The 20,453-nt window shown below is 46.0% G+C and overlaps 1 pseudogene; it reads left to right on the top strand.

Moving 5' to 3' along the window:
• Nucleotides 1–10,866: 10,866 nt before the first annotated feature.
• On the top strand, nt 10,867–12,057 carry LOC116895429 (annotated as a pseudogene).
• The last annotated feature ends 8,396 nt before the right edge of the window (nt 12,058–20,453 follow it).

Genomic DNA, 20,453 nt, shown 5'->3' with positions numbered 1-20,453 from the left:
GAGACACAGCACAACCAAAGTCACTGAGCCATGCGGCTCTCCTGCCTCTAGGCTCTCAATTACATGGCGTGGGTCTGTCTTCTACCCTTTTGGTGGAACAGCTCATGATCTGGGAAGGCCCAGAGGGGTTCTACTGTCCATTCCAAGTTCCTCTTGGAGCCTCTCTCACATTTACTTCCTGCAGCCTCACTAGGCCTCGTGACCATACATTGTCAATCAACTAGAACAGGTAAGAAGAACGGCAGAGGGCATGACATACCCTCCTTCACCGGAAGGCCAAGACGGTCCCAAGCTGGGCCTAGGTCAGGAGAAAGGGTCTCTGTCTCCCTCCCTCAGCCCAATGCAAAAACAAAACAGCACCACCACCCTACCTCTCACTCCTCCCAAGGCCATGCCTCATCCTCAGCAGGTGAGGCCCAGCACAGAGCTTTCCTATTGCCCTGCCCAGGTTAGGAGACAAAGCAGTGCTGTGCAGCACCAAGAAGTGGTTGGAACACCCACCAGGCTTGTGTCCTGTTCCGTGACTAGCCCTGAGGACAGGGCTTTCTCCGTTAAAAGACAGGATGTGTTCTCTACCTGGCCCCACGTCCTCCCCAGTGGTGTGTGGTCACTGTGGTCCCCGTGTTTCAGTGATGAAAAATGCTTTAAGGGTCTACATTCTACGACTTCCCCAACGGCTAGGTAAAGCCCACTGTAAGGGTTTGCTTCCAGGTGGCACTTTGTGCTGTAGGCCACAGATCTCAGCGAAGAGATTGTGCCACCACAGGCATTTTTTTCCCACTAAGTAATTCGTTGTTACTGAGAGCTGCCCTGTACAGTCCTGAATACTTATCAGAACATGGACTCCGTACCCAGCAGATAGTACCACCAGCACCTGCGTCAGTTCGACTGCAGTAACCCAAAATGCCTCCAGACAGTGCTAAATGTCCCCTGGGGAAAGGGGAGAGACTGCCCTGGGTTGGGGGTGGACAGCTACTAAGTTCAGGAAAACCAGGTCTTCTGTCAAATATGGAAGTAGCTTCCCAGAGAGCTGTTGGTCTTCACGTTGCAAGAGTGCCCTCTGGTGGCTAGAGTCGGTACTCTGAGCTCAAAGCTCAGGACTTGTGTACAAAGTCTGTTGGTACAGGAATGACTCCAACTTGGAGCCTCTGAGATGAGGAAGTGAACTGCAAAATGCGGATGTGCATGCGGATGCAGATGCAGATGCAGCGCTCTCCCTTGTCAAGCCCCTTTAAATATAGTTGTCGTCCATCAAACGACCAATTGCCTAATCACGACAACACAGGCAGTGGAGGTTGTCCGTTTTTAATATAATCATGTCAGCCACCTACCCCAGATTCCACGCACGTTGTCACCCTGTGACCTTCGACCTCCTGTGGGGAAGGCACAGTGAGCACTCCGTGTTTCTTAGGAGCAGGACTGCAAAGCATGCTCAGCAACCACTCTGCTCCTGGGCCTTCCTCTGTGGCACCAGAAACCCTGGGAGACGCAGCAGGTCTTGAGAAATGAGACAGTCTAACTCCTGGGCTGCCAGAAGAGACCTCTGAGATCCCAGAGAAAAGGGGTTGTTTCGAATCACAGGGACGAGGAGCAAGATTAGGAATATAAATTTCTTAGTCATTAGTCACCATAGTCACTTAGCTGGAGAGTTTAAAATCCGTTAGTTTGAGAGTCTGCTATGTGTGGAGAGGGACTTTTTAGAAGCGTCTCCCGTGTAGGCTTTTTCATGTGGCCCCGTGAGTAAGCACTTTCTTTCCCAGGATCACTTTGCCAGTTTGGTGCTGCATAAATTTGGTGTCCTTGGAACAGTGCTACGGGGCTTGTGATGTGGAAGGAGTCTTTGCACTAGAATACTCAGCTAAGCACAGGCTTGGAGGCTGCCTCAGAGAACTCATGAGAACTCATACTCAGAGAAATCATGAGTATGTCAACTCTTATAAAGGAAAACATTTAACTGGGGCCGACTTTCAGAGGTTTAGTCCATTATGGTTACAGCAGGAAACATGGCAGAGTACAGGCAGACATGGTGCTGGGGAAGGAGCTGCGTCTTGATCATAGGTAGCAGGAGACTGCCACACTAGGCCTAACTTTAGGATATGAGACCTCAAAGCCCACCTCCACAGTAACACATGTCCTCCGACAAGGCCACACCCACTCCAACAAGGCCACTCCTTCTAATACTGTCACTTCTTATGGGCCAAGTACTCAAACATAAGAGTGTATGGGAGCCATTCCTATCCAAACCACCACAGATGCTTAGAAACAATAGCCCGTGTTCGCTCCCCTGAATTGACGGCCGTGTGAATAATCCCCACCCTCTTCCTTTCATTCCCTAAGGAAGCTACCTTCATGTGCCACTTTAGGTCAGATATACTTATACTGTTAGGGAGTTCTGTCCATTCAGAAGTGTCACTGAATGTCTTGCATGAAAGCAGATGGCAGAGATCAATCATGGTGAATGGCAGTATGATGCTATCAAGCAAATAGACAGTGCACAAGGCTGCTGGCAGTGGCATACACTGCCCTGGTACTTTGTTCTAAGTAGGGGTATGAGCTAAAATGATAAGAAGCGTATCTACCAGAGAATAAAAATCAGTTATAATCATTTTCAAAATTTGGGCACTATCTACCATTGAACTGCTATGCCTCACGTGAGCAGCCTTGCAGCAACGGGCACACGCAGTACGTTTATTTACACTGATTCACCGCAAACATGTGAGTCATGGTGTCATATGAATCTTTCAGGTACATATACTCTGATCTCACTACATTCACACAGCTGTGTATACACACACACACACACACACACACACACACACACACACACACAAGTAAATACAATCCAACAGACAGGAATTAAATGCTTATTGTGAATTTGTTTCTTTGGTTGGTTACTTGCTTGGTTTCAGATTTTCTTTATTATTGAGACAGAGTCTCACTATGTAGTCCTGGCTGGCCAGGAGCTTGCTGTGTAATCTAGGCTAGTTGTAATCCACCAGTTTCTGCCACACAAGGGCTGGGATTACAAGTTTGTGCCACCATTCCATGACTTCTACTGTGCTTAACATATATGTATCAGCCATGACTTCTACTGTGTTTACATATATGTATCATCCATGATTCCTACTGTGCTTACTTATATGCATCCATGACTTCTACTATGCATACATATATGCATACATGACTTCTACTGTGCTTACCTGTATGCACTGCTGTCAGGAGGCTAGGGACAGGATAAAATTATTGAGTGAAAAATTGTGACACTGCAATGGCTTCAGACACATGTCACTCAACTGACTTCCAGAAGGAGCTATGTTTTCTAAAACTGCATTTACACACCACTTACTATGATGGTATGAATGAAAATACCCCCCTCCCTGTAGGCTCATATATCTGCATGCTGAGTCCCCAGTTGATGAATTGCTTGGGAGGGGGACAGTTAGAAGGTGTGGCCTTGTTGGAATAAGTGTATACTTGTCAGAGGAGATGTGTCACTGTGGTGGCCACCACACCTCCCACCATGATGAACATGGACTTACCCTCTGAAACTGTAGGCAAGCCACCCAGTCAAATGCTTTCCTTTATAAGAGTTGCCTTGGTCATGGTGTCTCTTCCTAGCAACAGACCAGTAAGATACCAGCGGCATCCTAAGTGCTTCCTGTATATCCTTCCAACCAATGCAAGGGTTTCGGGAGGCAGACTCTGTTATCATCCCACTGTGCAGGTAAGGACAAGTACGGAGAAAGGAAACCTGCTCAAGCAGATTCCTGCCAGGTGGCAGAGGTTGGGTGCAGACCCAAGCAGTCTCTTTACAGTCTGCCCAGGCATGTTGCTCCAGTGTGCCAACTGCAGAGCAGAGGCCTCCAGTGTACTCACCAGCAGCCCAAGACCTTTCCCTCCATCTGGAAAGAAGTCACAGGCATAAAAGAGAAACTCGTCAAGCACTAGTCTTTGTATGTCTCTCATTTGACAGCAAAGAAGGTCAACAGTTGGCAGTACTGCCCTGTAGGCTATAGAACGCTAGGTCCTTTGCTCTAGAAGGGGTCTAGCTCTTGCATAGTCCTAGAAAGTCAAGATTCCTTGAGCCTTCTCCCAGGCTCTGCCGTCTCTCCACCATCTCCCCGCCCCGGCTGCTCTTGTACAGTTCAGCAGCTTCTTCGCCTGTCTGCCTGCTCATGTTGCAACAGTGCAGGGAGCGGCAGCAGAGGCAGCCGGGATTGTCTCACAGAGCTGAGCAGCCAGTTTACACAGCACCAATCACAGTCGGTTACAAATGGTGCTTTGTATTTGCACCAATCATTGCCCTTCCTCTTTCGCACCCCTCACAGCAGTCCCTCTGTCAGGCCACTAAAGGAAGTGCTCCCCCTCTGGCCTGTGTGAAAAGGGTGCAGGGTCATCCAGAGTTCACTGAAGCTGCTGAAAATCCACCCGCTGCTGATTAAGACATCAAATAGCCCTGTCCCACAGGTGTCTGCTTATTTACTGCAAAATGAACAACACGGGTGCTTACAAGAAACTGACATTGATGTTAACAGTGATTTTAACAGGCTTAATAGTGCATAATACAACGGGAGGGGTGTCGCTGTGTAGCTGGGTGTCCTATTTAGGGTTACTTACTATTGCCCAGATGAAATACCCAAAAGCAACTTGTAGACAAACTAGTTTATTTTATTCATATTTCCACATAATAGTTCATCATCAAAAGCAGTGAGGGCAGGAACTCAAGCAGGACAGGAACCTGGAGGACAGAGACTGATGCAGAGGCCGTGGAGGGTGCTGCTTACTGGCTTGCTCAGCCTGCTTTCATATAAACACAGGACCACCAGCCTGGGGACAGCCCCACCCACAATGGGCTGTGCCCCGCCCCCATCAATCACTAAGAAAATGACCTACAGCCGGGTCTTATGGAGGCTTTTTTTTTCCAGTTGAGGTTCCCTCTTTTCAGATAAGTCTTGTTTGCGCCAAATTGACATAAACTAGCAAGCACACCTTCTCCAGTCTTTTCCCCCAGAGCCCAGGTACACTGCTCCCAGACCATCAACAGCATCCGCCCCATAGATAACAGTAAGGATGATCAGTTAGGCAAAAACGCCTACGTTGACTCCAGTTCAGTGACGGAGTCACTCTAAGCATGTAGTTGAAAGGAGTCAGGATTACTCTGGAGGCTTGGGGAGGTAGGTGGAGCCATGCTTCCAGGCAGCAGTAAATCCGATGAGGTACATTTCGACTCCTGTCTTAAAGCTCTAGGCTGCATGTGACGTCACTGACAAGCCATCGCCACCGGGACCCTTCCCAGCTCTCTTTCTTTAGGCTGTTCCTCCTCATTTGGGCTCCTCTTGCACCTTGGCCTTCAGTGCTCTGGAGAGGGCTGCCTACAGCTCTGTATCCTACACCTGCTTCCCAGAAGCTCGCCATGTCTCTTCTTGTCTTATTCACAATATGAACACTGACTCTTTCCAGGTCCACGTGGCTCAAGCATCAGGATCTCGGGCCCAGCCACTCCTGAGCATCTCTGCCTACATTTCCCACGTGGCCTCACATCTAGGGCTCCCTTCCTTACCTCCCCTCCTACCTAATGCTTTAGTTAATGATGTGACTGGTCCATCTACACCCAAGCAGAATCCAAGGTGTCGACCTGTGTTTTCTTCCCGCTCAGCTGCTGCACCAGGCAGTTCTCGTCCTATGGGTTTCACCTCCTCAATGCCACTCAAATCTGTTCTCATCTGGACAGCTCTCCATCGGCATACCTTCATCCGCCTTCAGCCTCTTAGCCTACCTTGTGCCTTTCCAGACTCTATTCTAAAGAACTAGTACATCTGTTTAAAACACTCATCCGAGGGCTGGAGAAACGGATCTGCTGCTCTTAGAGAGGTCCCAGGTTTGGGTCCCAGCACACACACGGCAGTTCACCACCATCCATAACTCCAGTTTCAGAGGGATTCAATGTCTTATTCTGACCTCCACAGGCAGTACGGACATGTGGTGTACATGCAGGCAAAACATGTACACATAAAATTAAAATAAACGTCTTCGTTAAAATAGTAAGTAGAACGCCAGTCCGAGGCTGGACGTGGTGGTGCACCCCTCCCAGCACTCAGGAGGCACTCACACGCCAAGCTCCTCTCACCCCTTCTCATCAGCAGAGATCACTGAAGCCACGGTACTAGGTGCTATCTAACTCGTCACGTATGTCAAACCCAGTCCCTGGCATCACTTGTATTGAGTGAGAAAGTAGCATCCGGATGACCCAGGACATGATTTACTTGTGCATTTTTTTTTATATATCTTATTAAAAATGGGACACAAATGTTAGCCCTCCAAAGAAATTTCTTCTCTGTAAGCATAAATTTTTTTGCAACCTACTTTTAATAAGGGTTCAACCTCTCCTCTAGCCCACCACCCAGCAGAGGCAGTGGAGGAAAAAAGTTATTAGGATGTGGGGGAGTGGGCCTGCTCAGCAGTAGTTCTTTGGGGGTGAGCTTGGTCTTCCTTGGCAGCAGTTCAGTCCCGTAGCGAGCACCAAATACAACTCAGCAGCTGCAGACCGGTCCTCTGGACAGACACCAGGCACGAACCAGCAGCTGTGGTTCAATCCTGAAGGCTCCCAAATCAGCTTGAGGTGAGGCCATGGAGCCTTGAGAGCAGTTCTTGGGCAAGTTTTTCTCAACGGCAGTTTTTCTCAGTCACGATATATAAGGTAAACAAATACATTCGTGTCTTTAGCGAAGAATAGCGGGACAGAGCAAACCAAACCAATGCACAGTGGGAGACGAGCACTGTCTGTGGGGTCACACTCATACTCCTTCATCAAGTGTCCTTTCACGTGTCTGCTATATTCAAACATCCTTTCATCTGCCTCAGGAAAACAGTCTTTCACGTGTTTGCTTTAGCAAGACATCCTTTCACCTGCTTCCCTGGGCAAATTTTCATTTGATATGACTAACTTTTCAAAGAAACTAGGAGTTTCCACTTCACTTCTCTTTCCATGCTCCTTCTCTTTTGAGATGCCATCTCATTACAGCCATGGCTGTAGCTAGCCTGGAATTCTATGCCAACCTCTGACTTCAAACTCACAAAAATCTGGTCTGCCTCTGCCTCTGCCTCTGCCTCTGCCTCTGCCTCCACCTGCACCTCTGCCTCTGCCTCTGCCTCTGCCTCCACCTGCACCTCTGCCCCTGCCCCTGCCCCTGCTCCTGCCCCTGCCCCTGCCCCTGCCCCTGCCTCTGCCTCTGCCTCCACCTGCGCCTCTGTCCCCCGGCCCCCCTCGGCCTCTACTGCCTCTGCCTCTGCCTCTGCCTCTGCCTCTGCCTCCGCCTCCGCCTCCGCCTCCGCCTCCGCCTCCCCTCCACCTCCCCCCTCCGCCCCCCCCCCCGCCCCGCCCCACCCCCGCCCTCCGCCTCTGCCTCTGCCTCCCACCTGTGCCTCTGCCTCCTGGCCCCCCCCAAGTGCTGAGGCATTGTTGCCTCTGCATCTGGCTCATGAGCTTCTTTCAAGTCCAAACTTCACCCAACACAAGGTTCAAGGGCTCATGCTGTACCCACACATGCATCCCAGAGACTGAAGTACATCTCACCACCACTCAACATTGTGGCGTGTCCCAACCGCCCATGCCTCTGTGCTTTGGGTTACTGCTCATCCCTCTGACAAGATGACAGGATACACCCTCTTTTTCACCCTCTCCCTTTAGAGCTTTGCTCAGTTATGTGATGTCATCAGTCTATCCTCTGAGCCTGGTTTTCTGCAGACACTGAATGTGTCTTGGTAGGTTTAATTATGAAGACGAATGTGTCATAAACATTCTTTCTTCCGTACCCACCTCCCTCCACCGTATGTATGAAGGGAAGTGACAACCAGAACGCCTCACACCTGCTTCTAATGCAGAGGTTCTCACCCTTGACCTTGAACACCTGCCGTCAGGTGCTCCTCCTTGGTCTAGCACGCACACGGGGACTGAGATCTTCATTCCCAAAGCCTAGCAAGCTCACAAACACCTCAAGGCTGTAAATCTAAGGAGCAAGCCAACACAGACCCCAGATGCTGACCCTGAGAACTTGACGATCCCAGTCAGTGTGCGTCACATCTGATGCTGCTTTTGCTTCTCACTCTTCATCCCCTTTTTCGATATCTCCAAGAGACAGGGATTTAGAGGAAGGAGTTTTAAAGTTTGCTTTTGGAGACTGGCAATGCTTGAGCACTGTCCACAGTCAGAGGCTCCAGAGGTTAAGAATTTTGCAAGGAGGGAGCTGGAGAGATGGCTCAGTGGTTAAGAGCACTGGCTGCTCTTCCAGAGGTCCTGAGTTCAAATCCCAGCAACCACATGGTGGCTCACAGCCATCTGTAATGTGATCCAATGCCCTCTCCTGGTGTGTCTGAAAATAGCTACAGTGTTCTTATATATAATAAATAAATAAATACTTTTTTTAAAAAAAAGATTTTTGCAAGGAGCCCCTACCAGTTCAAGTCATGGATGAAAAGAGTTTAAGAATCATGTTAAGCAGTGCTCAGAACTATAGGCGTATTCATTCAACAAGTATTTAATAAATTCCTCCTAAGTGCCAGGCACTGTTCTAGATTGAAAAAAAAATCGGATCCTATTCTCCAAAAAGAACATTTTAATTCTGATTTAAAGCATTTGCCAGTTGCCAAGAAGTAAATTCCCCCATTACAATCAGTGACCAGCTACCTGACCATGGCAAATGTAGAACTGGGAAGACATGTGAGTAAATGCTGCCCTGAGCCAGTGTGAACAGACGCTGCCCTGAGCCAGTGTGAACAGACGCTGCCCTGAGCCAGTGTGAACAGACGCTGCCCTGAGCCAGACGCTGCCCTGGTGTGAACAGACGCTGCCCTGAGCCGGTGTGAACGGACGCTGCCCTGAGCCGGTGTGAACGGACGCTGCCCTGAGCCGGTGTGAACGGACGCTGCCCTGAGCCGGTGTGAACGGACGCTGCCCTGAACCGGTGTGAACAGACGCTGCCCTGAGCCAGTGTGAACAGACGCTGCCCTGAGCCGGTACAAACTGCGCAATGAGCAACACACATACAGACTACACTCATGAACTCTTAATCATTTTTATCAAGTGCTAAATAAATGCCAGATAATACTCTAGAACTTTATAGTCATATTTTGTCGGAGGGGGGGGTGTGGTAATCAACATTGTGAAGGAAAAGGTGGGATGGAGAGGAAGTGCCTCGGGCTCCTGCTACTACTTGAAGAGTAACCATCTGTACTCTAATGTACACAGCATTAGGTCTAACATGGCTCCCAGAACACCAGTGAGATGGCAAAAGGAACTGAGGCCAGGATGGTGGCTGCTTCCACTGTCTTCACAGAAGTCCTAACAGGTGACAGTGCCACTTCTGAAGGATGTCATCAGGCAGGGTTTTCATTGGAGCATAGTGATGGTGTGACAAGATATGATTGGCCGAGGATTTAGGGGGGTGGGATTGGCTCAAACACTGTAGGTAAGCTTATGCGTCGTACAATAAACTCAGATCTGCACTCTGATGCTGGTTTCCAGTCTGATTCCCAGGATTGTCCTGTGACTCCATTGCCTCTCACGCCCCCATCCTTGGCCCTGTTCCCACAATATTTGCTAACTTTCTCATTATTGCGACAAGATTTCTACTGTAAACAAATCAGGGTCATAGTCTCAGAAGGTTTAGGCCCTGGTTGCTTCATCAAAACCATAGTGTGAAGGGTTTATATAGAGAAGGCTCTGGCAGGTAGGAACCTGTGAGAGTAAGGAAGAGATAGAAACCAAACACGCCTCCAGTGACCTACTTCCTGCAGCTAGGCCTCACTGCCTAAACTTTCCAGACCTTCCAGAAAGACTTGGAGAAGAAGGAGAAGGGGAAGGGCAAAGGAAGAGGAAATGGCGACAGATGATAAATTTGGAATAATCTCAATTATTCGTGGGACATAGAATTTAAACATGCATGAACAAAAAGACAAGAAAATGGTTTCCTACAGGACTGGAACGCACGAGGAAGGAGGCACACCAACTGTGCTGTTGGTGTTAAGGACACTGACAGGCCACATGGTGTCTCTGTGAGCAGGAGGTTGGGATGTATCCATATGCACCAGAGAGACCTTAAACCTTCCTGCCTGCCATCTGCTAGTGTGATTATAGGAAGTTCCCAAGACCGTACCTAGTGGCCTCATCAGGACTTTAGAGTTTGTTCGTTATATCAGATACGTTACCCTGACGAATGGAGAGGCTGCATGCCACAGAAAGGTTAGAATCTGCTTCTGTGTGGCTTGGCGGAGGAGACGAATTAGGATAAGGAGAAATAGATTGTAGCCAAAAGAAAAAGAGAAGAACTTCAGAGAGCCACAAGGAGTGACAGGAAGTGCAGGGGGAAGGCACAGAGACGCAGAAGACAGGTGCACTGAGAAGTGTGCCAAGTGAGCACAGCCCCGGCAGCATGACCCCTAACAGGGACATGGGAAAAAGAAGCTCACCTGAAAGTAAGCCACGTGGTCCTGATAAAAGGGAGCTGCGGGCCTATGCACAGGACAACTGCTCTCCCCCGCCTCAAATCCAGCCATAGAGCTCGCTGAGACAGTGGCTTCTCCAGCAGATTTAGTCAGTAGTGAAGAGTTCTCCCAGCTCAGCTGGGTACTGAGCAACCATGGGTCTGACAGAACAGTCACAAGGCAGGGAGCACGAACTCAGTCTGCCACAGCTCCTAGATGACAGACAGCCCGGAAAGCAGTGAAGGGGGAGCGGTGAGGTGGGAGTCGGGAAGTGTATGCTGACAAACTAGAGAGTGAAGAAAGGAGACTACAGAATCCCCAACCCTGAGCATCTAGTGGTGAATTCTTCAAGTCTCTGATTAAGTTTTTAAAGTGGCCTCCAAAAAAATGGGAAAGAAACAGAATGGAAAGAGTAAAAAAAAAAGTTGAAGAGGCAGAGCCTGAAGAATCTGTGGTAGAAAAAGTACTGGGCCGTCATGTAGTGAATGGGAAGGTGGAGCATTTCCTGAAGTGGAAGTGTTGTAAGACCCCATAGTGGCCCTACCTCAGGAGCGCCACCCACAGGGCACAGATAGACAAAGTGACCGCTGCAATAGCATGAGGGTATAAGGTTTTTAATCCACATAAGTGGGGTTGCTCATCCACACAAGGAAAGGCAACCCCAAACCCAAAAAGCACACAACTTTCATTCGTTACAGAGGGCAGACTTCAGCAACAGAGTTAGCTGGCCTATTCTCATTGGTGGTACACAGGACAAAGGATCTGGTCAGGTATTGGCTGGCCTGCTCAAGGGGCTGTTCTTGGCTCAATTCGTCACTTTCCTCGTCCAGCCCTACACCTGGCCTTGAAGAATCACCGGGAAAGGGCTAAGTTGGCACGCCCTTAGAAGGGGGGTGAACTGGGTGGTCAGGATGACATCTTGCCGTTGTTCTTGGAATTTACCACAGGGAGGGGTAGGGGGTCTTTCCGAGAACAGTTGTTTTTCTTTGTTTTGTCTTAATTAGCTTAGTCAGAATCTTGATCACCAAAAACTTATTTCATATCACTGGGCATCCTGACGTCAGATGTATCTCTCAGAAAGGTCACAAGTTTGTCATAGGCATCCTGACCACCAGATGTTATTTCTCAAAACCTTGTTTTTATAACTTTTTTCCCCCTCATATCTGTGAAGCTTTATTTCTTCAGAAGGGGTTCACAATGCTGATAATACTTGGGAACCAGAAGAAAATTTAGATTGCCCAGAATTAATTGAAGCATTTCTTAATTCTCAAAAGTCTGGTAAAGAAAAAGATGGTAGGAAAAGGGAATCTTTATCTACGGTGAGTCTGATGAGAGCCAATCGAAGAAGAAAGGAGATGCTATTAATAAACCCAGAGGCTTTGCCAGAGGTCTTGATCCTGAACGAATAAATGGGTGCCACAGACAGCAGTGGAGAATGAATGCTTCTCACAGAAGGACTCAGAGGAGGCTGACTTGGTACTGGCAAAGGAGGGGACTATGAAGTGTCCTCAGATTGTCATTGCCGTCTGTGAGGAGAGGCTGGCTCGGCATTCTTGCCTCGAAGATGAAGCACAATAGTTATTTGCATATATATGTATATGCATGTATTATATATGTGTGTATATATATGTTTTGAATTACTAGTGTGGAAAAATAGCATTCTAAATGAAAATCAAGTTTGATATGCTGGTTTCGAAAGTATTGAGAGTAGTTGGGATATTTTTGGGTTTTTGTTTTGATCAAAAGGCACTGACTCCTTTGAGCGAGTGAGAGCTTCCTGTAATTGCTTCCTCTAACCACACCATGTTGTGCTTCCTCAGCTTTGAAGAGCAGCTTTTCTTAAACGCTGGGGAGAGCTTACAGTCATTCTCAGGTCAGAACTTACTTTTAACTGGGACACAGAAGGACCATTCTGGTTTTTTGTTTGTTTGTTTGTTTGTTTGCATGTGGTGTATGCATAAAACACATAACTTGTTCGTTTTGTCTTGTTTTTAATACTCAAAAGAACTGAGGATAAAAACAGAAGTTGATGAGATTCCATCATTGTGAACGTTTTCCTGAAACTATAAACTTTCAGATTAAGCAGAGCCTGTAATTTTTTGGATAGTTTAAAACCAACCCCATCAGAACTGATGTATTATCAAGTTGATCCAGGAGTTTATTTACAGAATGTTGTCCATACCAACTCCCCCTTCAGAAAACGGAATTAGACAAAGTAGTAGTGTAATTAAATTACAAGGCTTGGCCAAGTGTGGTGGTGGACACCTTTAATCCCAGCACTCCAGAGGCAGGTGGAGCTCTGATTTAAGAGGCCCCTGGTCTACAGAGGCAGGTCCAGGTCAGCCGGTCTGTGTAAAGTTTCCTCTGGTGAACCATTCCTTTGTAGAAAGTTAAAATCTGTACTAAAAGGTTATGATTCATGGAATCTGTTTGATGTGGAAATAGAATCATGGTTGGAGCTGATGTTGGTGATTTAAGACCTGCTGACTAAGCAAGTGAACAAAATTTGCTAATATCAATTAGTGCCCTGCATGCTTTTCTTTCACCCTGACTCGTTCCTTACTTAGGTAAGATCAATCTTCTCAGTATTTGCGTTCTGGTCCAATGAGCCAGAAAAGTAACTCTGTAGTGTCAGAATGTCATCCAATTGTATATTTACTTTATTGTAAATAATGGAGAACAGTGGTCAATAAATAGTTTTGTATTCCTTTAAAAAAAAAAGTGAAGAAAGCCCAGTGAGATGGGCAGAAAAGGAGAAAAGGTGGCCTCATTCTTGCGCCTCATTATTGCAAACAATTCTGAAGGTTGGCAGCCATGAGCTGAGGTCAGCGATGAGATTGTCCTCTGAGTTATGTACATGCTCCGAGCTCCCCTGCAGTCTGAGGACTCTGAAGTCCTAGAACTCTACTTGGTGTCAATAGCTGCTCCCTTCATCAGAATCCTAACAAGTAGTTAGTTTAGAAAGCAGATGGGCATTCTGACTGTCTAACTTCAGAGACAATCTATCCAGAATAACCATCCCAGGGGTGCAAAATGGTTAGTGCTAGGAGAATACACCCGGACTAAATGCTGAAAAGCGAAGTGTAGCCAACAGAGCCTTCCAGTCTGCAAAGACGCGAAGGTGCTACAATGAAGGCAGCTCTGACAGGCAATTGTCCAAATAAGGCTCCACAGAAGCCTCAGTCATGGGCGAGACAAAAACTCACACACGTACACACGTACACACACACACACACACACACACACACACACACACATGCAGCCACACAGCCATGAAGCCAAGAAGCCAGCCACCCACCCACACATCCATGCATATGTGCAGAGCATAGACCTGGCAGAAAGCATCAAGGTCCTGAAAGAAGCCAAGAAAAAACAAAACAAAACAAAAAAAACCCTCTACTTCTTTATTCCCACGCCACCCTTCTTTCCTTGCTGTCTCTTTTCTCTCTCCTTTCTCTTTATCTCTTTCACTTTCCTCCCACCATGTTTTGCCTTTTTTTTTCTATTATGTCTTCTATTTACTTGTTTATTTTTGGTTCTTGAGATTGAACCCAGAGCCTTGCACATGCTAAGTAACCACGCTCTCCCTGCTCTGAGGAATATTCCCAGCTCTCTTGTATACATTAAGTAGTATTGTTTCATATTTTTTCAAGATTTATATATTTATTTATTCTTTTATATGTGTGACACTGTGTATGTACATTTTTCATATTAGGCGAACTCTTTTCTTTCTCCCCTGTCTCCCATGTTGCTCCCCTTTTCCTATCCCCTATAATTCTAATAGGTTCTTTTCTTAATCTTGTCTTATTGGCATTTAAAAAATCTTTTGTGGAAACTGGAAAGATAGCTCAGTCAGGAAGAGTGACTTGTCCATAAGGTGGAAGACCTGAACTCAGACGGCCAATATCCGTGTTACAGGCTGTAGATGCTTGCTTAGCCGTGGCCATCGTCCTTCTGCCCACACAGCTGGGAAAGGGAAACAGCCTGAATGTCCTTCAAATGACACTCAGACAGCGAGGCGTGATCCATGCACACAATGGGGTACTATTCAAAGAAAAATGACATCACGAATTGTTCGGGCAACTGGATGAAACTAGAAATGTTCATATTGAGGGAGGGAGGGGTCCCGCACCCTGAGAGACAGCCATTACATCTCTCACCTTCAGTTCCTAACTCCAAGTTTTTGGATGTAACTAGATAGCCTGTAGTAACTGCGGAAACCAGGGCAGTAAAGGAGGCCATGCCAGGAGAGAGTATTAGAAAGAATATCAAGGTACAAGTGATTTAATGGAGAAAGTGGGGGAAGGCTTTAGTGAGGGAGAAAAGGGGAGATTAACACAGAATAAGGAGAGAAAACTAACGGTAAAGATGTGTGGGAAAGACATAAAGAATCATATTATCTATCTACCTAAAATAACATATACATCTATGTATACATACATTTATTGTTTAAGTGAAAATTTTCCTATCTGATAGCACTCCCTGTAAAAGCCATAAACTACTTAACAAAGCCAGGCATGAGAAGCTTCCTTTTGATAGGTCGCTTAGGGTTGTCCGAGACACTCCCAGAACATTGTGGACTATTTCTGTTGCCTTGGTTGCCACCCAGAGGTAAGAGATAAGTCCCTGCTGCTGAAGACACCATGCACTTTTACACAGGACCCAGAGGACCCGAGCTGGATCTGCCCTAGAAGCCTCTCCCCGAGGATGAGCTTTCACAGCACCAGTAGGTGCCATGCAAGCTTCCACGGGAAGGAAGCAAACAGCCCACCAAGCTATGGTGCCTATGAACTAAAACAACATGAAACATGGCAGGATAACCCTAAGGGTGCAAATGGCATGTGTACCTTGCCATGTCGGTAAGAACCACTTTCCTTAATTGGACTTCAGAGATGCTCTTTAAGAGGTAAACCGTGCCTGGTACTAGAAACCTAGCCTACTATCTGGGGATAGAGAAGCCATGGATCTTGGAGAACCTCCGACCACCACTTTGCTAAACCAGCATAATCCTTACTACATTCTAAATACTTATAGCCACAGATAAGTGCAGTGCTCGCCTATCAAAGAAACTCCCCCTCTTCGGCAGATTGAGACCATTTCAAAGAAAACCACAACCAATCAAAATGCAGGGGGACTATGTGGATCCCAGTTGATATATCTATAATGAAGCTCCTGTATGTAAGCTTCAGGGGTCACTGTAAAAGACAGAGCAGAAAGACTGTAAAAGTCAGAAAGCCAGTAAGTTTGCTGTGAGATTGTGTCTCCTAGAAATGTGACAGAAGGTATAACCATGAAGCCTCACCAATATGGCTGCCTGAACGAGTTATAAGCAAGGACCACACCAACATGCTAAAGCTCATGGGCCCTAGCCCTAAACAAAGGACTACAGGGAACTAAAGAATGTTGAGAATGGGAGAAATAACCTTCCCCAGGGAAAAGAACACCTACTGGTTATCAAATACCAAATGGCTGCCCCTGAAAACATATATGTATAAAGAAACATTGTAAGGGCTAAGTTGTATTTATTATATATTTAGGAATATATGTGCATAGATGTGTGCATTCACAATTAAATAAAAAGAGACTGTGAATTTGAGTGAGAAAAAGGGAAGGGCACATAAGAGGAGGAAAGGGAGGGGAATGACATGTTATAATTCAAAAAATAAAACATCATGGTTTTTTAAAGCAGAACTAGGTGGGGGCACACACCTTCAATTCCAGAACTCAGGAGGCAGAAGCAGGTGGATCTCTGAGTTCAAGACTAGCCTGGTTTACAGAGTGAGTTCCAGGACAGCTAGGGATGCACAGAAAAGACCTTGTTTCATGATAGATAGAAGATAGATAGATAGATAGATAGATAGATAGATAGATAGATAGATAGATAGATAGATAGCCAGACTTGGCTGCACATACCTGTAACCCCAATAAAGTTGCCAGGTCAGTTAAAGACCTGGTCTCAAAGCAATGAAAAAGAGAAATACAGGAAGAAATCCAAAATCCTGCTATGGCCTCTGCATGAATGCTTATGCATCTGCATGAGCCCATGTATGTAACACAAGAATATGCATGCATGCACACACAGGCACATACATGCACACACATACACACAGGCACATACACATAGGCAAATGGATGTGTGTGCATACACAACAAACACTATATTCTTACACACAAACACACACAAATCCTTTTACATATTTTAATTTTCTTTCTAACATGTGTCTACTTTATGAATTTTCTTATTCTTGGGAAGTCTTATGTTTTATTTATTTTTGTTTTTAGAATTATAAACAAAAACACGAATGGTTTGGGAAGAACTTCCTTTCGGGGTTCCATGCTTGAGGAGGATCCCGACTTCTTGCTCCTCTCATAGTTAAGGCTTCCCAACGTAATAATGCAAACAAGAAGTCTCTGCAAATGCTGGAGACACCCATGAACTGCCATGTGCAATGTGTGTTTGTATACATGGTTTCTTTTTCATTTTCGTTTTTATTTTTTAAATTGGCTTACAAACTAATACATTTCCATATGGAGAGTGTAGGTAACAGCATTTCAGAGGCTAGGGCCCTTCGCTGAATAAAAGAGAGCACAGACATTCATAATGTGACCAGCCAGCTCTTGCTGCTGATGTCACAGCATCCCTGCCATGAGCGATTATATCCCCTGGAACTGTGACCAAAACAAGCTCCTCCCTGCCTCCTTCCCTTCCTTCCTTCCTTCCTTAATTGCTTTTATTGGCTATTTTGTCAGATAAATAAGACAAGTAACTATATAATAAGTAGTCCACTCTCCTCTGCAGATAGGTCACACAAACAAAACATCAACAACTACACCACAGAGAAAACGGACTAACAGGTGTCTGTTAAACATTCCATCCAACAGATACAGAATGCATATGATTGTTAAAGGTCGGTGAAATCCCCTCTAAAATAGACCACAGTGAAGGTCACAAAGAATTCCCAACAGATATAAAAGAATCAAAGTGATTTCTTATATCTTATAAGATCTTAGTAGAATAAAAGCAATAAAAAGAAAAGCCACGGAAACTATGCAAGTGTTTGAGAGTGACCAGCGAGTAACTGAAGAAGCCAGAATGAAAGTTAAAACATTTCTTTCTTGTGTTTTGTTTGGTTTTTGGTTTTGTTTTATTTTATGTTCTGAGACAGGGTTTCTCTATACAGCACTGGCTGTCCTGGATCTCAGTCTGAAGACCAGGCTGGCCTCAAACTCAGAGATGCCCCTGCCTCTGCCTCCTGAGTGCTGGGATTAAAGATGTGCACCACCATTGACTGGACCAAATTAAACATGTCTAGCAGCATAACATTTGAGAGACTAGTAATGCAGCTCTGATAGGAAGAGTCATAGTTAGATTACATTTTAAAAACACTACAAAGAGCTGGAAAGATGGCTCAGTGGTGAAGAGCCCCTGTTGCTTCTGCAGACCACTCAGGCACACGTCTGTCACTCAGGCACATGTCTGTCACTCAGGCACACGTCTGTCTCAGGATTTCCATTACTGCAACAATAAACCATGACCAAAAGCAACCTGAGGAGGAAAGGGTACATTTCATCTTTACAAATCTCTGGTCGCACTCATTGCTGAGAGAAATCAGGACCTGAAACTCAAGGCAGAAACTGGGAGGCAGAAGCCAGGGGTGAGCACAGCTGACTGGCTTGCTTATCATGTTTTGCTCAACTAACATTCTTATCTACCCCAGGACCACCTACCTACCCAGGGATGACACTGCTCAGGATCCTTCTGCATCATTAATCAAGAAAATGCCTTTCAGACTTATCTGCGGACCCATCTTATGGAGGCATTTAGCTTGCCTGTGTCCTTTTCTCTCCGAGCTGTACAGTTTTAGTATTTCTTTCTGTATCACTTGCTTCTTTTCCATGCAGACACCTCTCCTATGCTGTTCCTTAAGCCTTAGGTATGGGGATGTTTTGTAGATGTGTCCACTGAAACCGGATTCTAAAACTCTGTATTTTGATTGGTCTTGGTTTTCTGTAATTGTCTCCATCTCTTGCAATGTGACACTTCCTCGGTGGGAGGTGAGGACTTCACTTATCTGTGGGTGTAAGGATAAATATTTATAATGTAGTCAGGGACTGTGCTGAGTTAAAAAAAAGTAATGGTTTCAGACTCTCCTCCAAGATCCACGACTTCTCTAGTCATGTGTAATTGGCCAGATTCTGTCTAGGCATGATTGCTGTCTTAGTGAGCAGGTCTCATTTCCTACTGGAGACCTGTTGGTTTCCACCAAGGCATGTGCCACTACTGCACCTTACTGTAACTGTGCCATGCTGGTCATCGCTGTGGTTCATGGGTGTCAGGACTGTATGGGTTGGTTAGTTGCTTGCCTCCTCTGGAAGCCTGGATAGTACCTCCTGGGATCATGACATAGTCCTCAAATTGGATTCTATGCCTACTTCATAGAAGGGATTTATGTCTCATACTGAAAGCCTGGTCGAAGGCCCATGGCTGGAGAGGCCATAGCCCTAGAGAGGAACATGTTACTTTGTTAAATAGGTATGTCATCGAACCACCTTCTAACTATTTATGTTTACAACCATAAATCAATGCTGCCCTCAGCTCTATAGGACAACCATATCACCATGGAAGCCCAGGAAATGTTGAGGGAGATGGGGCATAAAAAAATGCAAAAGCCAGAAGCTAGAGGAGGGATGCTAAGAGACATTGTCTTCTAGATCCCATGTGGCTGTTGCATTTACAGCACTTGTCATACTTGCAGCAGACCTGCACAGGACTGGGCCTTCAACATCCTTATCATGACTGAGTAAGGGCTCATGAGGCCCCACCCCTAGTTAAGGAGTTATTGGCAGGCAATTATTGGCAGTTATGGTTGACAGTTCAGAAGCCATAATGTTCTGGGCTATAGAAACTGATATGTTTCCAAGCTCCATTAAATAATATCCATGCTCATACAATAAGCCATAACTAAACTCAGTGGGCCATTTTAAAAAGTCACAACAGTAGGAAGGAGACTTGTGGTGAAGAAGGTGCTTGACGGAGAAAAGAGGGGATATTGGAGGAGTATGGCTTTGTCAAAAATAAATTAAAATATTTTTTAAAAATAACTAATCCCAGTTAATCCCAAAATCCTCTAACTGGATTGATTCTAGTCAGAGATAAAATAGTTACTGGAATGGGGCATGGTGGCAAAAGCCTTTAATCCCGGCACTTGGGAGGCAGAGTCAGGTGAATCTCTGTGAGTTCCAGGCCAGCCTGATTTACATAGCAAGTTACAGGACAGTTAGGCCTACATAGAGAGGCTCTATCTCATAGCAAAACAAAACGAACCACAAAGTTACTGAGCACTTTCAGCACCTCGGACAGTACCATCAATCAGAAAGAAGTGATAAAATAAAGAAAACCAAAGATCTTCTAAATGACTACTTTTCAAGATTCTCTGATTTGCAGAATTCAGTCAAGGTGATGTATCGCTTCTGGGGCTGGAGAGATGGCTCAGCAGTTAATGACACTGGCTGCTCTTCCAGAGGACCGGGGTTTTATTCCTACCACTCACATTGTGGCTCGCTCGCTCGCAACTGTCCATGACTCCAGATCGCATGCCTGTTTCTGGCCTCTGTAAACACCAGGCATTCACATGGTGTACATGCAGACATGCAAACCAGACACTCAGAATATAAAGTAGTGAAAATAATTTTTAGAAATAATATATTACCTCTTGAAAGCTAGGAGACTGGAAGACGCTTCTGTGATGGGAGTCATTTTAACTTCGCTCATAGCCAAGCTTGTTGCACCTCATAGCAGCACTATAATAGGAGCCATATTACCTTCTGTGTTTTATAGAGAAGTAATTTGAAGTTAACAACTCATCTGAGAGGCTGGTAAGATGGCACAAGCCAGACTGTCTCAGCTGAGTCTGTCTCTGAAACTTATGCAAAGGTGGGAAGAGGGCAATGACTCCACAAGTTTCCTCTGCTCT

The sequence above is a fragment of the Rattus rattus genome, chromosome 3, assembly GCF_011064425.1.
Source record: "Rattus rattus isolate New Zealand chromosome 3, Rrattus_CSIRO_v1, whole genome shotgun sequence".
Taxonomy (NCBI): Eukaryota; Metazoa; Chordata; class Mammalia; order Rodentia; family Muridae; genus Rattus; species Rattus rattus.
The sequence above is the reverse complement of the archived record's forward strand: the minus strand, read 5'-3'. Positions and strand labels throughout refer to the sequence as shown.